The sequence below is a fragment of the Lycorma delicatula genome, chromosome 2 (genome assembly GCF_047948215.1).
Source record: "Lycorma delicatula isolate Av1 chromosome 2, ASM4794821v1, whole genome shotgun sequence".
NCBI classification, from domain to species: domain Eukaryota; kingdom Metazoa; phylum Arthropoda; class Insecta; order Hemiptera; family Fulgoridae; genus Lycorma; species Lycorma delicatula.
Genome location: NC_134456.1, coordinates 113,406,630 through 113,430,297, shown reverse-complemented (window position 1 = coordinate 113,430,297; position 23,668 = coordinate 113,406,630). Strand labels below are relative to the sequence as shown.

Below are 23,668 nucleotides of genomic sequence, written 5' to 3'. Positions count from 1 at the left end.
AAAATATGTATGATTTAATAATTTTATAATTACTAGAAAAAAGACGGGCCTGCGGCCCACCGCGAAAATATTGCATGGTAAAAATTGCATTCATTACAGATGTTTTTACCAACAGTAACTAAATAACGTTCATGAATTTAGAGTTAACAACAAAAACTTTTACAACGAAAAGCTTCAAAATCCTGAACATTTTTAGCTGCTTCTTGAGTTGTGGTTTTTTAACACACCTCTAACCCCAACGTTTTCCTTTTTATCCCCAAAACAAATATAATTTTAAATAAATCGTTCGTATAAAGCAGTATAAATCGATCAAACGAATGAATCGTTCTTGCGCTGCACGCAGCCGCTCGGCGCACCACGTGGTCCGCTCTGCACCAATAGCAGCTAAAATAAAAATATGAGCACATACCTAAAACAAACAAACCCAAGCACCGTGCTTTTTTACGGGAATGTGAAGAACATTTAATTTGATTACGTATCTTATAGTATTTGTAGATCAATTTCAACAAGAATTTTGAAAAACTATTATTTGTATATAATTTTTTTCTTCTTAAAAATGCTAAATTTCAAAGTTGTATTTTTATTGAAAAAAATTCACAGAATTTTAAAAAAAATTGTACTACTTCAAATTTTTACAAAAATAATTATTTAAAATATAAATCTCTTAAAGAATTATTACCCTTTTATAAGTATCACTTAAGTAAGTTTTCATAAAATACTGCGACGAAAATTTTAAAACCCAAAATTAATTTTGTTTCAAGTTTAATTTTATAAAGCTTCCGTAGTACAAATAAGTAATCGTAGAACCGAAAGAAGCATTATGTTTAATTTATTTCATTTATTTACCCCATTTTTTTATTTTTAAGCTTTACTTCTAATTACACAACGCTCTTTAAAATAGAACTATTACAATTACAATAATTAAAAAATATTTGTGTAGAAAACATATTTTTTAAAGATTCTAAAATCTGACGTCAAATTTATTTTACTCCTTGAAAATTCAAGTAAATTAATTTTGAAAAAAAAATTTAATAAACATAATAATTTCATAGATAAATGACTACTACCAATAATTGATATCAATATCCTTACTACCATTTAGTAGTATACTATATTACTTTCCAGGTGATTGATACATCCTGTCAGTTAAAACCGCAACCATTTTATTTTTAAATAACAACAGACCAAAACATAAAGGTAATCGTAACGGTTTTATTCTAAGCATTTTATTTTACTTTATTTATCAGTGTCAAGTTTAATGATTATAACCATTACGTTTACATTATACAATACGACAACGCAAAGTGTTTACCCAGTCGACGGTAAAGCACTAGTTATGTTTACGACATACCAGAAAAAAATGGTTTTATAAAGAGGAGTACAATCACTTTAATGTATGTATGCGATTACGTGTTAATTGTAATTATACATTAAAGATTAAAAAAATTATTTCAATAAATAAACTTTATTTTTCTTGTAAACTCAATTTAAAAGTTAAACCAACACGTTATCGGTTATTTAGCTGATATTATTTCACATTCATAATAATGAATATATTTTGACGGATATTATAATTTAAAGACATAAAACAATAAAATGCCTATATTAAAATCAAAACGAATATGTTATATAAGTAGTGTTTCTAAATAAATAAATTAGGAATAACGGAATATTACTGAAAAAAAGGAAAAAATCAGACGGACATTTTTTATTGGTCTATTTATCATCTGAAAATATTGTACTAGTAACATCGTATTTATATAAACAAGTTTAGTTTCATCAAATCTCCCGGTATACAAATTGGTTTTGCCACATAGTAACTTATTTTTTATCACTTGACTTAATGCGGGTTAAAAAATAATTTTTTTCTACATAAAAAAAAAATTATTTCGAAATTATTTACTTTTGTAACGTATATAATTGGTTTAGGTAACGTAATATTAAACAAATGAATTCACAGAATAGACAGACCCTTTAGATGGGTTTATTAAAATACACGTAATTAGTTACACTCCTGATTACTCAGTTTCAGAACGAGAAATCTTAGAAGAATTAAAAGTTTAATTCTATTATTCTAAATATACAATGGTATAATATAACAACCATTACAGTCGTTGCGCAAGAAAATTGTTTGTAATTAAATTTTGTTGATTAATTTATCTTACAACTTTTAAAATAATTATTGAATTTTTCATCGTATAAAGTTGAATTCAAGATAATGATTATCTAAAAGCCGCCTTACATTTTAATTTTTCTATTTCTTCTAAGCCTAAGATTATCTAACTTCAGTGAGTTATAAGTTGTATTTAGACAAATTATATACAGAAAAATAATAAGTTTTTCTTCCAGTATCCTTCTTTATCAATTTGTTATTATAAGTCTAGTTAATCAAAATATTTTGAGGCACCACCAATACTGTGACATAAAGTGCATGAAAGACAAATTAGGAAGAAACTTGATTCTACAATAACGAGAAATAATGTTCTTTTTCCATCGTCTTTTCTAATTCTTTCCCTCTCTTTTCCCATTTTTTCTAAATAAAGTAGAACGATAATAACAGATTATAAATAAAATTAAACTTAATTATTTATTCTATTTTTATATCAACATTATATTGCTTCACAATAGTAAAGAACTGTATCCCTAATTACCGCTCGAAGATGGTCTTTTCAGTCTTATGTTGACTATTCGAGAGATAGCGAGCGTTTAATTAGAATCCAACTGAAGATATATTAATTACAATAGCGTTCAAATTCAGTTAAAGTAACTATTATAAACTGCTATTACAATAACAGTTTAGTAATTTATGATATACTGATTTAACTACCTATATTTATTAATTATAAATTATAATAATAGAAATACACAAAAAAATAAATAAATAATTTTTTTCCAGTCGTGTGGCGATTTAAAATTCCTTGGAATTTTCTTGGCAGTTTTTACGAGTGGTTTGCTATTACCTTCCCAATGTGGTTAATTCAAACCTAACCACCAAAGAATACCAGAATCCACAGTCCATTATTCAAATCGCTCCCGACTTCGAAAATCAGCAACTGATTTTGCGATGACGAATTTAACCGCTAGACTAAACCGGCGGGTTGAAATATACAAAAGACTGTATATTTATAAATGTGCAGTGCTATCAACAGGCTACACAGGGGAATGTCTGTAATGTAATTTATGGGAAAAAAGCAAACATTTTTTTACAAACACATCTAATGTGCTGCTTATTTATAGTTTTAGCAAGTTTATTTATTTATTTTCCGTAACAATTATTATTTAAACAGAAGAATTCTAGTTATATTTTTGTCGACATTTTTCTATTAATATAAAAATACCTCTTTTATTCTCATTTGTGTAAAAATTAAACCAACTAATGTTTATTTCACCTTCTATATTACAGCCTAATTATAAGTATTACAAAAAAAAATGTTTTTTTTCCTTTTACAATTCTATAAGAAATATAATGAAACAGTTGTATTTCGTTTTTATGTATTTAAAAGATTACTGATATAAATTATTACTTTTTGTATGAAATTAAACGCAATATTTTATAAAATACCTGCCAATAATAGAATCTATCGAAGTTTTTATATATATTGCTCGTCTATAAAAATCTAGGAATCAAGAAACAGCTGACTGTATGTAAAACATTTTTGCTGTTGCCAGAAAATTTAATAAATATAAAAATAACAATTTTCTAATTTTTGTATATACAGTAATAAATTTATAAACATTATTTTTTTTTATATATTTAAAAAGTGAATACATTCCTTCAAAACTAGGACTGATTTTACGGAAAGGAGAGGTTAATGCAATGAAATTAGGCAGACGAAAAAAATGCTGTATGCAAACCTCATTTACAAGTTTAACAAGTAGAAGGTGGCGCAGTACAGGTTCTTTAAGTTAAGTAACGCCATATAATAATATTTCTGGTAAATTAATCACTCTGTTGCAATTTACTCAATAACCTTTCTTTAATTGACTGTCAAAATGTTAATGAACGTTTTTTTTTGTTTTTTTTTTTTTAAGAAATGCAATATATTATAACCATATATCTATTTAAAATTCTTAATTAATTTTTTTAGTTATTCGTTTTGCGACATAAAAATTTCTCAATAAAAAAATAGTTAATTTAAAATTTTAATTCTAATACAACATTTATTCATTTATAAATTTAAATAGCTTATACGTGTTTTAATTGGTTTTTTGAATGATAATTTTCAATTGAATTAAGAATTAATGATTTTAAGTACAATTCCGTGTTCAGAATACATTTTTCAATTCTACGACTGAAATATTAATTACACTAAATGCAGTTTAATATTGGTGTCACTTAAAGTATATGCTAATAATTAGTAAAATAAATAAATAACATTTCGTAACGGAAAAATTCAATTTATCATTTTAATAATTTAATAAATATTTTTATATTCAACAACTTTTAATATATAATTCCTTTTTTTTTAAATAAAAATCTGAAGAAGAAATTATTGCAATAACTGTAAACAATATAAACTTTTAAGCAATTTATTTGACTCGGTTCAACAGAGTTTTAAGTAAAAACTAATTTTATGTAATTTTAAAAATGTAACATTTTATTGAAGAAGTAATTTGAATAACCTATAAAAGATTAAGAAATTGGAAGAACTTACAACTTATTACTTTAGCCTATTAATTTGATTACTTTACTTTTTTTACATTTATCAAAAAAATGATCACAGATTAAATGCTCATTTAATTTCTGTTAATATTAATTGAAATTATCAAAAACAAGAAATTTCAGCCTATAAAAATTAAATTATAAAAAAGTTTCAAATCGTAAAAAACTACAAATTATAATCATAAATAAAACTATACAACAAGGAAAATATATAAATACTATTTTAATAAATATAAATAAATGATAAAATAATAACAGGGTAATTTTCTATATAATGGAAAATTTATTTTTCATTAAATAACATTTAATCACAAAATTATTATCTTTAATGTTTATACGTGTTTTCTAATGAGAATGCTTTGAATAATTCATAAATAATATAATTTAATATATTTCCTTAGGCTGTAAATAATATTATTGTAAAAAATAAAATAAAATTCCTATTACACAGATCAGTGAGTGAAGAAATAATATCAGTAATCGAAAGAAAGACAAAAATTTTATTTAAAGCACACAGTAATCAATAAAATTCGCTTAACTTATGAAATTATTTCTTTATTTTTATTTTTTTACGATAGACAATAAGGATAAATCCAAAAACAAAATATAAATTTATATGTGTGCATTTTATCAATTTTATTTTCTAAATGTAACAATATTTACACGCAGGCCTTTCTTTTTAATAACTAGTTTAAATTAATACAAAATAATACTGATAAACGATTATTAAAATAAACTATAAAACTATATTACACTCAAAAACCGTTTACAAAAGTTTTACTCCAAAACAAGACAATCATTAGTAAAAACTGATGAAAAACTGTACATCAGAAAATAAATAAATTAACTAAGGGACCCGTGCTACTCCGCAGGATTAAAAAAATAAATTAACTTATAAAAGATAATTATTTTGTGGTTCGTAAGACTTCCTTCCAGGCAACATTAGCTGTGCGTCGACCCTTAATCACCACTTTCACATTTTTCTATCCTATCCATTATCAATTCACAATTATCCTATCAAGCGCAAAAGATTTTGCGCTTGATAGGATCCATAATTGAACTATGGACAATTGTATATGAAACCTAGTTCATATAGGTAGATTTTGACGGCGATTTAATTGTATTTTAAGAGTGAGGAAATGTATATGTTCCTTCAAAATTTTTATCTGGATTTAGTGATAGAAGTCGGTGTGAGCTCATTTGATGGCGCTAGACATAAGTGTCTTAAGACCCGAAAGAATTCTGTATCTTAATTAATCGGTGAGATACGGCGGTTTGGGTGCAATTTTAATAGTGCGGAAAAGTGAATGTTCCATCCACACGTTTTTAGAAATGAGTGATCGACGTGTGAGCTCATTTGATTGAGCTTGACGTGGTTAGTGTTTTAAGACTCATACGAATTCTGTATCTTAATTAATTGCTGGAATATCTCGATTTAAATGCCATTGAGGCCAGGCTTTTAGTATGGGAAAATCTATGTTCCCTTAACTTTTGTAATTGAGTGAACGAAGTTGATTAATGCTGGTTATCTGTGGCCTGTAACGAGTGTTTTAAAACCTTCAATGAAGTCTGTAAATAAATTACTGAGTAACTACGGAAAAACTCATTTTTAAATATCTTGTTTACGATTTTTTTTTTAATATATAGATTACAAATGAAGAAATAATAAGTATTAAATTATTACAAATAACCAGTACTTGTTAAACACTGTAAACGAATATTTTTAACAGATCTTCTAGAAAATGGATAAGAAATACAGACGTTTTCGGCAATCCGAATAGAAAGCGTAAAAAACTTAATCATCAAAATTTAGTTTCGACAATCTGAGTTGAAATTTCGTCAAACGTTTGCAGATTTCCTGAAAATCCATCTTACTTCTTCCTATTATTTACTTTTTGTTTTGTCATTTATTTATTTACTTATTTTTTTTACAAACTTTTCCATTGTGACTTCTAACGATTATTGAACGATCGAAATTGCAATCTATTTTTGAATTTCAAATAAAAAAAATTTATACGGTTTCTGTGCGTAATCTGATTTGTCAATTTAATGCTACATAAAATATTGTAGTGGTCTAACAGTTAGGTACAGTTAATACTGCAATAAGTCGACCCTTACAAAAGAACAAAACTTAGCTTTTTTTAATGTTGACGCTATCCTCTACAGAAAAAAAATCTTGTATCAATATTCACGTAAATACTGCTGATTTGTTTTGAATTTTCATTTGTTAATCTTTTTATAAAATTTTTATTATAGAATAATTTTTTTGGGTAATAATTATGTTTAAACATTTTTACAATTTTTTGTTACGACCAGACGCTACAGTTTAATAGCCTATCTGGCTCCAAAATTATGAAAAAATAAATTTCATAACGTTCCTAATCTAAAAAGTAACTGTTATGTAATAATATTATATATATTTATATATCATTTACGTTCCCCAGAATTTAATCTTAACCAATAGACCGAAAAATTATCTTTACGTCATTAAGATTCTGTTTTCATTCATTTTTACAGATAATATTAAAAACTTTCTGGAAATTTAAATCTTAAGTCAAACTGAACCTTAAGATCCAGTCTTTGACTAGCTTACAGAAAATATCAATTAATTTAAAACTATTGTAAATAAATAAACTTAAAAAAAAAGAATTAATTTTTTTACAATTAGACGCTTTACACAATATTGTTAGTCTACTCAATATTCAACGTATATTAGGCTATTACAGATTGCTTGAACACAAATACACAGCAGTAATATCTTTGATTACACCACATTACATCAATCTTTCGCCGAATTTATTCTTCAATACTCTTAAAAGAATAAGGAATAAAATTTTCAAGAGATTATCTTTTTCTAGAATTTCTTATCAGTTGTCGACGTGGCAACCAGATTTCAATAATAATTGGCTAAATTTGTAATTTTTAAATATCATAACGAAAAACAAATTTAATGAATAAAAATTCAATAAAACAATTATTAAAAATTAACTTAAAATTTGCATTAAAAATACTATAATTACATTTTATTTTAAGTGTAATGATGAGGATTATGATTCTTTTTTTTTGTAATTAGACAGCCGTATTGTGTATACTACAAAAAGCATATATACATATTGTATAAATTTTTGAACCATACAATATGTGGTACCTTCAGATAAACAAACATTTAATTTTTTTTATATATTTTTCTTATTCAATAAAATATTATAACTGTTATAGTTGTTGGATTTATAATAAAAATTTTGCAAATAATTTTTATAAAAAATTTCTGTTCTACAATTTTTCATTTAGTAGTTAGATTAATACCTTATCATTATTATTAAACCAGATTTTCATTACTATTATTATCAGATTATTCTAAAAACACAAAAAAAACATTCTTATCTAAATATTAAATTGTATCGTAGTTAGGCTAATATGAATATGGCTAAATATTAAATAATGATATTCCACCACGTAAGTCGGCTTTTATTTTCAACATATTTTTAATCAATTGTACTTTACTAATTTGCTTTAAAATAAATATTTTATTAATCTACAAATTATCATTTATAAATACTTGTAAATTTTATATTAAAATAAATTGTTCTGTTTTGGTTATATAAAAAAACAAATTACTTATAAAATTTTGTAATAAAAATAAATACTAATAATTTTTAGTACAATTATTGTGTTTGGCAACGTAATGTTTGTTATTTAATGCAGCCAGAAAAATCACGACGGAAAAACTTAAGAGAAAAAAGTTGATGTTTCTGTGTGTTGAAAAGTTGCCAAATTGTAATGCGTTTCGTGGGAGGGCGAGTTAAAGGAGTCAGAGGAAGGAGAGCGGAGCAAGAGGGAAGTTTCTGATAAAAATATTTCCACTTAAAATAAATCATTCGTAATGCAATTTATGTTTTCATCTTTTTGAACATGAGATACATAACGATGTAAATTATACAATTTATAACCGACTTAACAATATAATTATACGTATCCTGCCATTTTAATAAAAGAAAAATTAGATTATGTGTACATCGTTTTTAATCTCTTACAATATACTTTAATTTTAGTAATTTTTTAATGATTAAAATATTAGGCCAATAATTTTGTTAAAATATTGAAGCACTAATTAAAATAAAAAGGCTACTAAAAAATATTTATAATAATTACATTAAACCATAAATGTAGTTTTATATTATTTTAATAATTTTAGCATTAAAAGAAGTACTGTTCTGCATTAATTTGTTTTACTGAGCGTCAATAAAAAATTGTAATTTTTAAACGAATAATAATAGATCATTTTTTAAAATTAAATCTATAGTTGATTTATTTAATTTACCAGTTGTGTTATTGATTTCAATTGTAAAATGAAATTTTAAATTTTAGTTAATTACACTTTTATAAATTTTTCATTTAATAATATTTAAGAGAAATAACATATATTCTTAACACTATTGAAAGTTAAATAATTCCAACTCGTAAACGAATTGAATAGAATATCAAATTTAGTATGAAAATGAAATAGATAAATTAAGTCGTATAAAAATAACACATTGATGCGTTTACATCGTAATAGAAAATAAATGATCTAACAGGTTAATTAAATTTATTTTAAGTGTAATAATGTATTTAAAAAAAAAAGGTAGGCCCACCTAAAATTACTTTAAAATAAAACATGATAATTATTTTTAAATTACTTTAAATCTGTTATGGTTAAACTGGTAAAAGTATATTATCAACAAAATTCGTTCAACAATTTGTTGTAAATATTAAAAATAATCTTTAAGATAAAAGTATCCAAAGTAAAAATCTTGATTCATAAATTACAGCAGTACAAATATGCTGAGTTAAGAAAAGCAAGGGCAATTATATATTTAACGATAAAGTTTTATATTTAAATATTACATCATCTTCGCTTGAAACAATTCTACGATAAAATTCTATGAACTTAACTATAATTCTGGAAAATAATTATTTTTATTTATTTTAATAATTAATCAAAGATGTCCTAATTTGTTTAGAAATGGTTGATTATTATCTTTTCTTAAATAAAAGAATCAAGATTTATATTAATATTTGTTTACTAATAGAATAATTATTGGAGGGGAAATTCTAACCTACAAAATAGATGTAAACAACCGGTTATATAACAATACTGATAATGTAATATCGCGTATGCTTCGTCATGTGTTGTATATTAATAAAAATAGAAAATATATCATAAGAGAAAGTTGTTACGAATGAGTCATATTTCAACGGTTTCTGCGCTGAATTACATTTTCTAAGCTAGTTCAACGAACGCTATTTCGTTTTCTAAAACGGAAATACCAGTCACGTAAATAAATTTCCTAAAAATATTAATGTTTGAATAATTGATGTTGTTACTTGTAATAAAATTAGTTTTAGATTCCTGGTTATCTATTATTTAGATATAAATTCACGTTTAATAATTAGCATAACTATATAAATACATCAATCGAAACAGCCACTTTTTTATCTTAATAAATAAGATTATTCAGGATATAGAAAAGATACGCGATGGGTTTAATCTGCAAAGATGACGTTATAATGACAAAGTCTTTTTTTTTTTTAAATCGTTAATTGCTCATTATAATGTTTTATCAACCGAGAGCCTTCATTAAAACTTTTTTATCTCTACAATAATTTGTCTTAATTTTAGACGTATAAAATTAATATATAGTTGTATATTTACCGATATAAAAGTAGATATCTGAATTTAACAATGTAAATAAATTACATTAATCCGTAATCTGGTTGTCTGTCTACTTACTATAAACATATTTTCCAAATTGTTATTTCTGAATCTTTAAATAGATTTTAAAATAACATTAAGAATAAACATATAAAGAAGTAAGATTTATATGCTTCTTGATGTTACCAAAATATTATAAATCTTTAGTCACGAGTAGGTTTTTGTATTTAAAGTATACAAATATATGGTTGTTTTATGTATAAGCAAAGATTATAATAAAATTAAAACTGGAATATAATTAACTAAATAAATCCGTACTAAAGATCTAATAACACAATTTTTACTTGTTTACACTGATATTAGTTTTTCTACCGCAAAACAAGTTTATTCAAGGTTAATAAGAACGTAAACATTGATTATTGTACTCACCGAGTTATTTAAGCCCACATGTCGAAGCGTTGTCAGCTGCCGTTATAGAGCTGGATATCCCAGTTGTAGTATTGTGATGGTCAATAAAGTAGTAAAGGAAAGGTCTTTTGACAGAAAAACGTACCCCCTGCTGACAGGTCCCCTTCACAAAACTAGAATACGTTTCGTTTATAGGGTACTTATGCGTAAGCTTTTGAATGGCCTGAGGGAAAAAGGGAAAGAAAAGACAGAACAGAGAATAATCGGCCGGAGCTGAGAAGTTCCAGTTCGCCTTGGAGTTCGACTCGGAAGGAGGTTAACACGCAGCTGACCGGTCGGCCTGAATTACAACTAGTCACTCACTTCTCTCGACGTCGGACACCGATGAAGACTTCCTCACGTGGTTTCAAAACACCTGTACGACTGTCAACCAGTCTGTACGTAAAACACATGCGACTCAACGGCATAAATAACTGAAAAATCGATGTTTATATACTCAAGTCAGTAGTTTTATGGACGATACCGAACAAAACTTGGCACCAGTCACTCGACACCGACGCGTTGGATGGGAAACATCGCACAAATACAAAAATGGTCCTCGTCGAGGAAACCTGTAGAAAATGAACGCGTTTTGAGGTTAATTCATTGATAGAATAAAACACAGACGCAACGTAATCCCACCTGCAAGGTCTGCCTACGACTGGAGCCAGCGTCGTCGATCCGGCCTGGGAACGTGGAGGGGGAGCGAAGGCAGCGCTGGCGGCGGCCTCAGCAACTAGAAGCGGCCGAGCTGTGAAACGCGGGAAAGCCGCTCTTCAAATGATGGACCGAGACGTGCGGTACACGGGAGGCGGAACCTGTAGAGCGTTTGCGCGATAATATTACACGTCCTTTCTCCTATTCGCCGCGGTAGGACGGCCTGTAGTACAGACAGGTGACAAATCACAGAGTTGCCCCACCCCTGCCCCCCACCCACCACCCACTATCGATAAACTAATCTCCTCCTATATTATTGATGTCCATTAAAATAAATTGAATACCTGCCTTATTATCAACATTTTATTCCTATAGTGACTTTTTATCATCCTTCGTTACGATAAATCACGCCCCGAACAAATTAATGACGTATTCAACAGGGTAAACGAAAACTCCATTGTTCTTACCGGTAATTTTACATGATTTAGAAAATTACTGTTTAATTAATTAAATGTAACACAAAACATTCCTTTTTATAATCTTTCTCCTTTGTATCCGATATAAAGTATTTCAAATTACATTACGCGTCAGCTAATTAGAAAATTCACGGAATACAGCATGTTTAAGCCGATATATAGAATGGCGTAGCTAACGCTTTAATAAATTGTTAACAATATTCATTAACCTATTAAATACACATAGGACAGCTTAATTTATTATACTACAGTTACAAATATACCAGTTCCAAGATAATTTTAATCTCTTTCATAATCGGTTATTTATAAAAACATAAAATTTTGCAACAAAATTAATTTTAACCAAGCAAAATCTGATAATAGTTCTCATTTGAAGGAAAGTAATACTAACATTCTTACGTAAGATACTATTTTATATAACTTAGAATCTTAAGGAGAATTTCACTTGTTGAGATAAAATTTTATAGCATTTAATAGGCGCACGGTGTGTGTGCGCCTATGTATGTGCACACACACACACACACACATATATATATGTGTGTGATATATACATTTGTGCCCACAGTAGCTCGTTAACGTACTGACCATTAAAAAAATCTTTGTAATGTAAGGCCACATAGGAATATCCTTCTAATATAGGAAAAATATGAATTGTTCAAGACTTAATTACTTAAGGAAATATTCCACATTTTTATAATTCGAAATCTGTAAATTTTAAATTATTCTAAATATGAATAAATTTGGCTTTTCTCATTTAAAACAATTATTGTGTTCAGGAAATAATTTTCTAGACGGAAACATGATCATTTCATGACGATATATTTAGTCTAACATACTTTTTCTTAACATAAAATACTTCTTTCTTTCTTTTTTGTTTTGTACGCCAATTTAAAAATTTTTTTTTTGTGATTATGAAAGAGTTCTGGCGAGACTTTTTAAAGATAAGTTCCTTTCTTAAAGTAAAATTAGTTAATGGAATGTTCTATAAAAAAAAAATGTAGCATTTAAAAATGCTAAATCAGAGTAAAATTCGAACCGATAACTTTCCTTTCACGCGTAGAAAGTTGATGTACTAATCCGCTCCTGCTCTAGACGGAATGACAGATCTCGGTGCAGATTACTTTATTAATAAAATACAGTTTAGATTGTGCTTAAAGATTCTTTTTTTTTTGTTTTACTAACAAATAAAACTGGCACTTTAAGAATTATATTTTTACGATATTTTTAACTTTGAAGAAGAATTTTTACTTTACAAAATATTCCAATACAAAACATTTTATGCAATAAATTTCAGCAAGAAATTAATAGCATTTTGCGAGCGATGAGAAAGCTGTAACTTCTAAGAAATAGGTTTTTCGTAATAAAAAATATTTGTTTTTAAAATCTCTGATTCTGATAAAATTCTAGAAATAAAGAATAAATCTAAAATTAACCCTTTTAAGTAATTTTTACTATTGTTCTGTTACATTTTTTCAAGTTGAACAAGGGAATAAAAAAAAGTGATGTAAAACATACTGCTGAAATAAGATAACTTTAAAATTATTCTACTATGTAAGTAGAGCTTCATTCCTATAAGTCCATCATGTTTGTTATTATTAAGCATTTAAAATACTGTATTATATAAAATAACATATTTGGAAACATAGGAATATAATTACAAAGATTATATTTGTGTACGTAAGACAACCACGTTATTCTTTGATCGTATTACAAGGATTACGACTGTCGATAAGTTTTTAATTTAATAACTTGGATTAAAATAATCAAGACAAGTCATTTTATTTTTACCAAAAATTCACTTTTTAATACATCAAATTTCAATTTACTGTTTTTGGGCACCGAAAATTTTTGAAAATTAAATCTAAGTCTTCTTTAGTGTCTCAATTTAAATTTATGAAATTCGAATTATTTGCCCTGAAAAATTTAAGAAATTTTCTAAAAACATCTTATTAAACACTAACAGTTTTTACATACTAACAGTTTTTCATTTTACTCATTGAAATGCAATGTTTTTGAGAAAACAAAAACACTGCATTCGCAAACATTACAAAAACATTGTTTTTGCAATGTTTTTGAAATGCAAGTTTTAATTACTGCTCATTATTTTTCAAGCATTTGGTATTCAGTTACGAAAAAATATATATGAAAATTTGTAAATCCACTATGTTCGTTTTTATAAGTTGAAAAAAGGGATATATTAATTAAAAATTAACATTGTTTTGATAAGAAACGCTGTAGCAGTGAAAAAGATATCTTTATTTTTATGTATATTAAACAAGCTTTACATATATGAGGTTAATATCATAAAGAAAAAAGTAACTAAACTTGTAACACATATAAAACCAGTATTCTTTTATTGTTGGTGTGGGGGATATTTTAATATGTTACAGGAAATTTTCTCTCCACGACAGTGAAAATTGTAGATGTTTTTTTTTTTTTTAAAACATTCATTTACAATCATATCACCCTTTCCGCCAATAATTTGTTTCCTTCTAACAAACTTAAGGAGATTAATGGGTTTAGCAATATTTTAGATAGAAGGTCATTTTACTTGACCGGCTGTACTAATTATTATATTCCTGCGAATTAAATTTTTTTTTGGAAATACTACATAAAAAATGAGTGTATTATTTTAAAATAAAAATTCTTTACAATTTCATTCGAACTTAACCGTTCATAGACCGATTATTAATTCTCAAAACATCACTTTTTTATTGATCTTCAGCGCAATTAATATATGTTATTTTCTTATGAAAATATGACTAAATGAAAATACAGCTAAATTTAGCCTCCCGAACCGTTGTAAATTATTACTTCAGAGGATGAATGACGATGATATGTATGAATTAAAATGAAGTTTAGTCTTGCAGTCTCAGGTCAACCATTCCTGAGATGTGTGGTTAATTGAAACCCAACCACCACAGAACACCGGTATCCACGATCAAATCTACGATTCAAATTTTAAATATTCAAATTCGTATAAAAGTTACTTTTATCCGAATTTGAAAGCCTTTATTAGGATTTGAGCATTAGAACTCTCTACTTCGAAATCAACTGATTTCCGATGACGAGTTCATCACTAGACCAACCCGATGGGTTCACACTTTATACCTATTAGGTAACTATATGCACTTTACTGGTGTATTTACTTTGTGGTAAATGTAATACTGCTGTTACAACGGATATTTTTCGGCACGGATTGTTTTATTAAAACAATACTTTTTTGTTATTGTATTGCATGCAATATTATTGCTCTTGGTTTCAGTTTCGATTCGTAATTTAGGTAAGGTTTAAAAGACTGACAAATAAGTAAATTAAATTACTGTTTTATTCACCCATTAATATTAGTACAGAACAAATAAATACTACGTGATACTAGTTTATTAAATAATGAAATATTTAATACATCGTTTACTTTAATTTCGTATATTTTTTTTTCATAAATTATGAAAATCTAAGTAAAAATTTTGAAGTAAACCTTCATGAATTGAAAGTGTAAAAAATAAACTTTATTTTTTAGCTTTGGTGTGAAGGTGTGAAAAGTTGTTTAAAGCAGTAACCACGATTTTATACATTTATAAAATTAGGATTGTTCAACAGAACAACTCAAATCCGAAAATTTTCTGCATCTCCCACTTATTTGAGTAAAATTATCGGTTCTAGAGCTGTTTTTATTCTCCCCATTGCTTAAATAATCAGCTCTTGATCAAATTCTATTCAAGGTTACGGAGGTGCATTGAGTCAAATGTCATTATTCATTTCCTACTCAGAAATATACAGAATCAGATAACGTTTATTACATGACTCTATTAAAGTTATGAAAAAAAAATCATTGTTTTATGATGTTACACTAGTCGGCCCGGTCAGGGTTCGCTTCGCTTTTCCCGACCGCTAGACTGTCGACGTGTTCGTATCTTCATGTTTGTGAGAATATTAAGTATTTTACAGATATTCATTAAAGAAGAAAACATTAGTAAGTTTGCTTAATTATATTTCTGTTGCCATGGTGACAAAAATAAAAATGTGAACATATACCAGCAAACAAACCAACGCACCACGGTTTTTTATTGGAAAGATTAAATCTCAATTTTCTTTTCATATATTTTATACAATACTTTCGCTTGCTTGTGTATCTACATTGTTGAAGAATTTATACGCTTTTATCTTAAATATTTTAAGCGATGAATTTTTTAATATCACATAATTTTTCGCTATCACCCAAATAAGCTGATAAGGAGCGAATTTGAAATTATATTATTGAAAATTTAGTTATTTAATCGGTAACGTGCGAAATAAATTTTTTTTTTTGTTCCTTGATACGCTGCACCGTAATTTTGTGTCTGTGCGTACGGGCCCTCGTGCGCACACACATACAAAATCACATACATATAAAATTCCTCTATATAAAACATGAAAAGACCGAACGAAAACCTTGAACACGCACGGTTGAATTCATGCAGTCAGACAAAATTCAAGTGCACTTCATATAGCACAATATTCACGTATGCGTTGCGTGTGTTTATTTACTCTCACTGATAACGATGGTGAATGCATTATGTGTCTGCTGGAATGTGTTCTGGTTTACTAATTTAATTTAGTAGTAATTATTTTTCCGCATTTTAACACTATTTACGAATCACGAAAACGTATGAAACATTACAGTTAATTAATAACGATGAAAATTTATACGCGAAGAAAATTTCTTATAGGTTTCTTTATCCTGTTATTAATTTCTTAATGACTGTAATTTACATTTAAATTTAGCTTCATATCTACACGTAATGTACAAACAACCAATTTGAAAAAAATTAAAATTAAAAAAAGAATTATTAAAAAGATAATTCCGTTCAAATATCAGTTCAATGATAAATTTTTTCATTATAAACCGGATATGATCCGAAATAATTGTAATACCTTATCTACTGAAAAGATCTTTATATAAATATAAAATAACTTTTCTCCTTTACTTTCACCTATTCTGTCTGAATATAAATTTCTTATACAATAGTTTTTATTAAAACTAAATATATCGGAGTACTTAAAGAAAAACACAGAAAAAATGAAACTTAGTAGAAATCATTCATTTCCTGACAAAGAACTTCAAGAAAGACATGTAGAAAAAAACAACTTATTTGGTATGAATATAAAAATTAATTTTATTATCTAAACCAGTAAAATTGCTTCTATCAATAAAGAGACTGGACTACAAATGTATTAATTGATATTGCTCTAACTCTCTCAAAATCCTTTACAAATCGAAGTATTTCCCAAAAGAGATAACTCTGACTTGTTAAGCTTCTTATATTGCTTTTCTAGAATTCCATCGATAGAAAATGGTATGTGCAACAAACCCATTAGAATAAAAAAAAAAAAAACAAAAAAGCTAGAAGATTATTTTGACGTTTAAAGATAAATGAAAAGTATTGTGATGACACGAAAAACTTGTCATCTGTAATTACAGATATACTACTGCGTAATAGCATGGAAAAATGAAAAATAATCAACAGAACTTTATTTTTGAGAGGAATTTTTTTGTTCTTGAGGTTTCCCACCCTAGAAAAAAAGATTAGATTACATTTTTACTGGAAAGCACATGAGAGAAAATTGGAATCACTCTACATAAATTAGAATATAACTGTGAGTGAATCTTATTTTTTTATTAATTTTTTTTGATTGACGAATAGAAAATGTAAAGTTGTTTTATACCGATCACCAAAACTAATTCAAATTCATATGGCTTGAACAACAACAGTTCAAATTAATTTATTATCACATTTACACAATTAATTAAAACCACTCAAAATTCTTTGTATTATTTTTTTACATCGATCGTCCTGACAAGATCTGTCTTTTAGCAATTTGTTTTTGATAAAGTTAAGTGATTTATTACATTTATTTGTATTTCAGCTGAAAAATCCTAATATCTAATACAGCTTCATTAAATTGGGGTCCATAGACATATCGTAACTTGTTCGTGTAGTTGACTGCTAACTATAGTTTACTAAAATCCTGTATTGCCTTGGTATAATAGGTAATAAGTTGTCGCTTCATTGACAATGAATCCGAGTGTAGCGATTTACACCGTTAGGTCTAAACAAAGTAGTTGAGCTGGATGTTTATTAGTGGACGATCAGGAAGTTTACACAAACAAGAAGTCTCAACAGACAAGGTGGTATTACATCACATTGCGATGTATACCTTTATATTGTTTGTTGTAATACTGTAAGTACAGTTCAAGTACTATCGGTCATATTTACAAATATTATACTCATACATGTGTTTGCTTATTTTTTCATTAACCGCATTGCACTTTTAAGGACCTAGAAAGGAAATTCAAGATAATGAACCATCCATTGTAGTCACCGAGAAACCTTGCACTCAGCAAGATCACATATAGACAGCCGGTAATACTTGTTCCTTTAATACTTAATCTAAAAAATCTCGAGAAAATTAGATTGTTTCCTTACTACTTAATATTATTTCTATTCGTACATTTTCTGTGGAGATATTCAAACATATTCTTCTTGGATAAATCCTCCATCTGTGGACAAAGTAGAATAGCATGCCAATAATAATCCGTATGACTGTGCTAAGTGTTCAATTAATACCGATTACAAAGTACCTATTTTGTAAAACGTAAGTTGAAGACAGTTTGATAGGAAGGTGATAGATTGTTGTCGCCCGTAAGCTGCGATGCATTAATGCATTAATAAACGGTGAAAATCACCAGTGCGTAGCGTTTGTCGAGAACAGGCTGTCTTTTGCAGGTTACGCTTGGGAATCACCAGGCCAACTTATGGTCGTCTCATGTCATCTGGCAATGCTCTAGTAAGCCCCATAGTTAATACCGAATAACAGTTAAAACATACATTTTTTAGTAATATACGCGAGGTTTCTCTTTAAGTAAAGACCGTTTCATTATAAAAAAAATCTATTCTAAAAACTTTATAAATATTTTTTATTTCTCTTAAACTACATAACTTACACTGCTTCTCTATATAATTTCTACACGAATTAAGACATTTATCCTAGCGATACAACAGCTTCAATATACTCTCGTCTAATTTTTCTGCCGCCAGTCCATTTAGCTACTGATTAACATATTTTTAAGTTAATCGCCACCCGCGAATTGCTTACCGCTCAAAAATTCTTTCAATTTCCCAAACAAATGGTAATCAGAAGAAGCAAGTCCGGACTATATGGTGAGTGATTGTAAATTTCCCATCCAAATGTTCTCAGTAAATTAAGTGTTGGACCCGCAACATGTGGACGTGCATTACCATGCAACAGGACGACGCCGTCGGTCAGCCGCCCACGTCGCCGATTTTGAGTGATGCACCGTAACTTAGTTTCGCAGTAGGCTTCTGCATTTATAGTCGTTCCACGTGGCATGAAATTAATCAGCAGTATGACAAAGCGATCCCAAGACTGTGACCATCGGTTTGTGTTCAAATGGCTGTGGCTTGACCTATGTTGGTCTGGTTGGTGATTGAGGATGACGCCATCACTTGATTGGCGTTTTCTCTCTGGAGTGTAATAGGAAATCCATATTTCATCGCCGGTAACAATCGAATTAAGGAACTCATCACCTTTTTCTCTGTAACGCATCAAAAATTCCAAAGCATATCCCATTCGAAATTGTTTGTGACGTTCCGTTAAGACGTTAGGCATCCAACGTGCACAAACCTTTCAGAAGCCTAAATGGTTATGAACAATGCGACCGATAACAGCTATTGAAACATCAGGAAAAAGAAGGCCCAGATCGGAAATCTTTGAGCGACGATCTTTTTTGATTTCATCATTGATGCGTTTCTACAAGTTCTCGGTGATTATCGAGGACCTACCCGAATGTTGTTCATTTGCACATTAATTCTATTATTTTTAAACCTTTCACACCATTTTCCATTTTCCGACGTTTCTTTCATTCATTACATTACCACCGTACACAGCAACCAACTTCCTACGAATTTCAGCCGGCTTAACGTTTTGATGGTTTGAAAACTTATGAATTAACGTATTTCACAGTCGGCGGCAACATCGATTTTCCTGTTCATTTAAAAAAAAAAATCACACGTAATTAAAGATACTGCAACGCGAAAACTTACAGACAACAATGCAGTGTCTACATTACTAGCGTGGCTATGAACGATACAGGTACGCCAGCCTTAAGGAGAGAAATTTCCCAACAGTCTTTACTTCAGAGATATTCCTCGTACATATACGACTTGACGACAAAAATTCAAACTTAATTTTAATTTTTTTAGTGGTTAGTTTTTTCACAAGTTAAATTTATCAGTATCGTTCTTTTTTTTAAATTTGTAAAAGGAGTTTTCACATTTAAATTTCATTACTTTCAGTTTAAGTATAGGTCCTAAATACTCTTATTAGTTATTTAATTTTAATAGGTTTTGGGTTTTTATATATTTAGTTGATTAATATGTTTCGCGGTTATTTTACTACGGAAAAATTTTACATCTCTCTTGATTTAGGTTTCTTTACAAACTACTACCATTTTTTTCTTTTCTTCCATATTATGTCGTTGATACTAAAATTTTTACTGTGTTTTTGTGGCTTTTCTTTGCATCATTTCCGCAACATACTAACTGTTTTAATTAAACTCAACTCAAGTACGAAGTTAATTCTCTGTTACTGTTCGGCTGATAATAACCTTTTACCATTATTACGTAGGATTTAATTATATAATCTACCTTATCAATGTGAGTAAAAAATTTAAATAAGTAAATAAAAAATTATATTAATAAAATTGACGAAAATGGATAATTAACATTATTAATGTATGAATAATAATGTTATTATTATTAATTGAGCAGGTAAATTATTTTTATTTCTGTTTTTTAATCTAAAAGCTGTAAGTTAATTAGAAATGAGGAATTGGCCATGGTAAAAATTGTTTTTAAAAAAATTTGGAGTACCCCATGACTTCCTTTTGCGCCTATTAAATTACATATACACATTTTTTAGGTAGATTTCATAAGAAAGCTACCTGTTGTAATGGGTACCATGATTCGACTTTCGTAAAATTTTGACATATCTTCGCGTTTCACATACCCCAGACTCCAAAACTACCGTCAGTTTAAAAGTTTTTGTATATATTTCACTATAACTGCCGTAGTTTTGCACCAATCACTTTCAAATTGTTCCTTAAAAAAACTTGTCAGAAAATCTCGGTCGAGTTCGTTAACGGCCATAATCGGTCCGTGGGAATGGAAATGGGGGGGTTTCGAAAAACAAAATATTGCTATAACTTTCTTATTAAGTAAAATATCGAATTCGTTTAAAGTTCGTACTATTTTTTGGATAAGGGCCTAAAACTTATCTAAGTAAATCTTTTTGATATCATCAATCATTGGCCCAGGGGAGGCTCATACGCACAGTGTCGAATCGGTTTAAAGTGCTCATTAGTACTCTAAAACATTACCTAAAACTTTTGTCTGAAACAGTTTTTGATGTAACCAACCCTTACGACAAGAGATGAGCAAAATATTGATGGAATTGTAAGATGGGGCTTGTTGTATGCTAAATTTGTCGTATTGAGTAAATTTGAAGTTTTTCTTAACTTTAAGGTGGAATTTTTTTTATCCCTCCTTAGCACCGGTGAAATCTTTGTTTTTCAAATTTAAAAAAAAAAATTAATTATATTGATTTATTAATGATTATTATCCTCTGATTGTAAAAAAAAAATTACAATAAATAATAATTCAATAATAACAATAAAACAAAAAGAAATGAATAAAAATCAGAAGTTATTAGTGAAATAAAATTTTATGTACGTTTCATCAACAAAAAAAAAAGGAAATGAAATCGGATTCGAACCGATGTACCTTTCCCTTGTACGAATATTTCATTAATTCAAATTTTATTTGGCTATAACTCTGGAACTAATGAAAATATTTACCACTTAAAATATATCGTTGAAAAGCTCTAAATGAGGGCTTATTACTGCAGTTAAGAAAAGCACAAAATCCAAATGTTTTGGCTTTTTTGGGCACTTTTGGTCCAGCCGATTGCAATCAAAAGGGAAGATGTACAACTAGATGTTACAACAGTCCTAAATCCAAACTTTCAACATCATTCGGCAAATCGTTTTTGATTTATGTGAGATACATAAGTACGTACGTACGTACAGACATCACGCCGAAACTAGTCAAAATGAATTCAGGGTGGTCAAAATGGATCATAAGCAACTTTAGATCATAAAAAACTAATACTTCCATCCCTAAAATATTGTTCAATGGAGAAGATATTTCTTTGATTTGTTAAAGATCTCTGTTAACTTACTTGAAATAAATTTTTATCCGATCCAACTGTATTTATGAGACGTGAATTAGGGGTTGGCAATCGTAGTTAGGAAAGGTTAAGGTTGTTTTTTGTTTTTTTTTTTAATTTAAATATATTAATTTATTAATAATTATTAACCTCTGATTGTAAAACAAATTATTACGATAAATAATAATTCAATAATAACAATAAAATAAAATATCATAAGTTATTAATAAAATAAAATTTTATGTACTTTTCATTTTAAAAAAAATGTGTATATGTAATTTAACAGGCGTACAAGGAAGTCATGTGGAGTCGACATCAGATTTTTTTCTTTTATTTATACTAAGTTTTGGTTTTCTTGCACTGACAAATCCTTTGACATCAAATGATTTCTTAGCACTCGAAATGACATTCTGTGTTATTTTTTTATATTTTTATTTATAGTCGTATCAATAATTAAACTCATTAGCGATTCAGAGTACTGTAACTGTACCAATACATATGTAGTCTTGTACAAACTCACGCCGACCACTTCTGAAACGTGTGGTTAATTGAAACCCAATCACCAGAGAACACCAATATCCATGATCTAATATTCAAATCCGAGTAAAAGCAACTACCTTCATTAGAATTTGAACATAAGAATCTTCCACTTCGAAATCAGCTGATTTACGATGTCGAGTTTTACCACTAGACCAACCCGGTGGGTTGCATCTGATTTAAATTTAAATTAAATTTTTATTTTGTAAACGATTTTTATTCTTTTTTTCTATTTTGAATTTATGAAAAAACTATTCACCACAACTCCTTTTTATTTAAAAAATGGAACATATTAACTAAAGTGTAGATTTTTATTTCGAAATTTCATATAAAACTAGCATATTATAAATTAGGTGATCAATTCTATTCCTGTGATGATAAGGAAGAAATTTAGTTTCTGTAGTGGCTAAAAAATAAAAAAAACAATGTTAGAAAATAATGTAAAATATTCATACTGAGAAAAAATATGTTGAGACACCTAGTACATCATGTTCGATAAGATCAGAATTTCAACACATCATGTTCTAAAGTATCTTCATACATTATTTAGACATAATTCTAGGAATTTCATAAGAACATAATTCTCTCTAGGTTTCAGATGTAAAAAGTCCATCTAGGTCATTAAAATAAATGAGTTGAAAGCATTATTAAAAAAAATGTGTTCCTGCGCGCGCAAACCGAAATTATATTTGCTTAATATAATTAAATAGATCATAATATGAAGTAATTAGTTATCGTTGAAGATAACCAAACGAGCTCATTCTTAAAGAAAACTATAATATAAAGAGAAATTTGAGGAAACGATAAATTATTTAAATGTTTGCAAACAGAACTCTTTACAATGAAAAAGCACATAATTGATAGGAACAGATACAAAGATTGTAACGTTTCAAAACAAACCTAAAT

The 23,668-nt window shown here is 27.9% G+C and overlaps 1 protein-coding gene across 2 annotated transcripts in view; it reads right to left on the bottom strand.

Moving 5' to 3' along the window:
* Positions 1-11,562, bottom strand: part of LOC142319147 (rhombotin-1) — a 728,716-nt gene extending 717,154 nt beyond the window's left edge. For both annotated transcript variants that reach the window (XR_012755112.1, XR_012755113.1), the window contains exon 1: positions 10,788-11,562. The gene's annotated coding sequence lies outside the window, so the exon portion shown is untranslated. The remainder of the gene's footprint in view (positions 1-10,787) is intronic.
* Between the last annotated feature and the right edge of the window lie 12,106 nt (positions 11,563-23,668).